The sequence below is a fragment of the Scyliorhinus torazame genome, chromosome 5 (assembly GCF_047496885.1).
Source record: "Scyliorhinus torazame isolate Kashiwa2021f chromosome 5, sScyTor2.1, whole genome shotgun sequence".
Taxonomy (NCBI): Eukaryota; Metazoa; Chordata; class Chondrichthyes; order Carcharhiniformes; family Scyliorhinidae; genus Scyliorhinus; species Scyliorhinus torazame.
In genome coordinates, this window is record NC_092711.1 from 69538145 (window position 1) to 69541162 (window position 3018).

Below are 3018 nucleotides of genomic sequence, written 5' to 3' on the forward strand. Positions count from 1 at the left end.
CCCCTTTATTGGCTCAGATCGATGACGGTGATCGAGAAGCTGCCCAATTGATTGGGACCAAGTTTAAGGCCCACGTAAAAGTGCGAGAAGCCCCCCCCCCCCCCCCCGAGTATAAGAAGGAACCCCACCATGTGTTTGCTCTCTTGGAATCGACTCTCAACTGGAGAGACCCCTCCACCTGCACCACCAGAAGCAAGTAAGTTCAAGTTCAACGCTCGCTACCAGACATACGACCAGAGCTATGCTCCTGCTACCTCTTCGAACCCAACAGCCTCAGATCCGAACAACGGCCACTGTTCCTCTGACTGAAGTGGCACCCGAAGTTAAATATAGGTGTTAGTGATAGATATAGTTTAGCCTGTAGTGTTATTGTGCATGAAGAAATCATACTGTGTGTAAATAAAGTACCATTGACTTTGAACTAACTAACTGGTGTATTGGCTCTTTGATCGATATTCGGTTGAACCTTATGGCGAGAGATACCTGGCGACTCTGAAAGCATATTCATAATTAAGATTAAGAAAGGTGACCTTATTAACCGCCATATTTGTAGCCACTAAAAGAGAGCAACGAGGTGTGATCTGATTGAAGTATTTAAGATATTAACAGGAAAAGACAGGGTAGATAAAGATAAACTATTTCCACTGGTTGGAGATTCTAAAACTGGGATCATTGTCTAAAAATCAGAACTAGACCATTCAGGAGAGATGTTAGGAAGAACTTCTTCACACTCAGGGTGGGAGAGGTTTGGAACTCTCTCCCACACACAGCAGGTGAAGCTGGATCAGTTGTTAAGTTTAAATCGGAGGTAGAGTTTTGTTAAGCAAAGATATTCAGGGATATGGAGTTAGGTCACAGATCAGCCATGATCTCACTAAATGGCAGGACAGACTCGAGGGGCTGAATGGCCTACTCCTGTCCCTATGGGTATTTCAGTGATTCTGAAATTCAGACAACACCATGACAGGGAAAGAGTCCGGATTAGAACCTGAGTTAGTCCGAGCTGCAAACCATCCCTCCAGATCCTTGCCCTTCATGGATTTAATGAAGGCCAAGGCAATAGTTGGATTATTGAAAGACTTGACGGAGTTGTTGGATACCATTTTTCGGGTTGCAGGATAAAGCCTGACGTAATTCACTCCCCACAGCCTTGAACTGCCTTTGAACTTCATCGAAGTCTCGACGCTTCGTTTTTGTTGCTGCCGAAAAGTCCTGGAAGAAGTAACTCCTCACTCTTTCCTGGAGCCAGGTGCCACCTCGCCGTTCCCTCTCCAGGACATTCTCTCAAGTTGTGGAAGTGAATGATTACAGGCCTGGGATGAAAACTATCTCTCTGCCTCAAAGACCAATGCACCCTTTCTAATTTGAAACGCCCTGGCTTCACATCCAGCTTGAGAAAAGGTGGCAGTCGGTCCTCGAAGAACCTAACGGGAGCCTTACCCTCCACACTAAATGGACAGAAAATAACAGCATTTATGGGAGGCACGGCAGCACAGTGGTTAGCACAGTTGCTTCACAGCTCCAGGGTCCCAGGTTCGATTCCCGGCTTGAGTCACTGACTGTGCAGAGTCTGCACGTTCTCCCCGTGTGTGCGTGGGTTTCCTCCAGGTGCTCCGGTTTCCTCCCACAGTCCAAAGATGTGCAGGTTCGGTGGATTGGCCATGATAAATTGCCCTTGGTGTCCAAATAAAAGATTAGGTGGGGTTACTGGTTACGGGGATGGGGTGGAGGTATGGGCTTGGCTGGTGTGCTGTTTGCAAGGCGCAGATTCGATGGGCCGAGTGGCCTCCTTCTGCACTGTAAATTCTATGATGACCATCTGACAGGCCGACGACTCGGATGTTCTTTCTCCGACCCTCAGTTCCCCAAGTTCTCCAGGAACTCCGCCAGCCACTCGGCTGGTTTTCAAAGGATTGAATTCTTGTCTCCGTTGAGGAGGCATCTTGCTGAATGACAGAGATAATGGGAAATATTTATACATGAAAGATGACTCCATTCTCACTCCATAGTATAAATATTTCCCACTTTCCGTCTTTTAGCTTTGACAAAGAGTCACCTGGACTCGAAACGTTAGCTCTTTTCTCTCCCTACAGATACTGCCAGACCTGCTGAGATTTTCCAGCATTTTCTCTGGTTGCAGCTCATATTTGTTGTGACCTCCTGGACAGAAAACTTGAGCTGAGCTTGGATCTGTCAATCAGCCTGAATCAGCACCTTCAGGAGAATAGGGAGGGTGACTAGCGCCGTAGAGTGGCGACTAGTGGATTTTCACAGTAACTTCAATGCAGCGTTAATGTAAGTCTACTTGTGACACTAATAAAGATTATTATTATTAGATACAGCATGATAAGAATAGAGGGCGAGAGGCAGCACGGTGGCACAGTGGTTAGCACTGCAGCCTCAAGAGCGCCGAGGTCCCAGGTTTAATCCAGGCTCTGGGTCACTGTCCGTGTGGAGTTAACACATTCTCCCCGTGTTTGTGTGGTTTTTGCCCCCACAACCCAAAGATGTGCAGGGGAGGTGGATTGGCCATGCTAAATTGCCCCTTAATTGTGGAAAAAAATGAATTGGGTACTCTAAATTTATAAAAGAAAGATAACAGAGGAAGTGTGTGGGATGAAGATGTGCAGCTTTCGGGGAATAAGAGAGAGGAAAAAATATGACATAGAAACTAGAATTGTGTGTTCTGAGTTTCTATCCTGTACGGACAGTGATGATTTTTGTAAAATGTTTTTACAGGATATTAGACGAGGAGGAATTACAGACAGAAATTCCAAACGTTACGTCTTGATCTGATAGTCACTCCCTTCCTTGGAACCTGAATATCCTCAGACTATGATTGTGGAATGAAAAATGTTGACCCCAAACTGTCAGCTGCAGATTTCAAACATCAGTGTGACTGGAAAAGCACCGTGACCCACACAACACACACCCGAGTGAGAGTGTTCCAGTGAACTGACTGTGGAAACATCAGTGTGACTGGAAAAGCACCGAGACCCACACAACACACACCCGAGT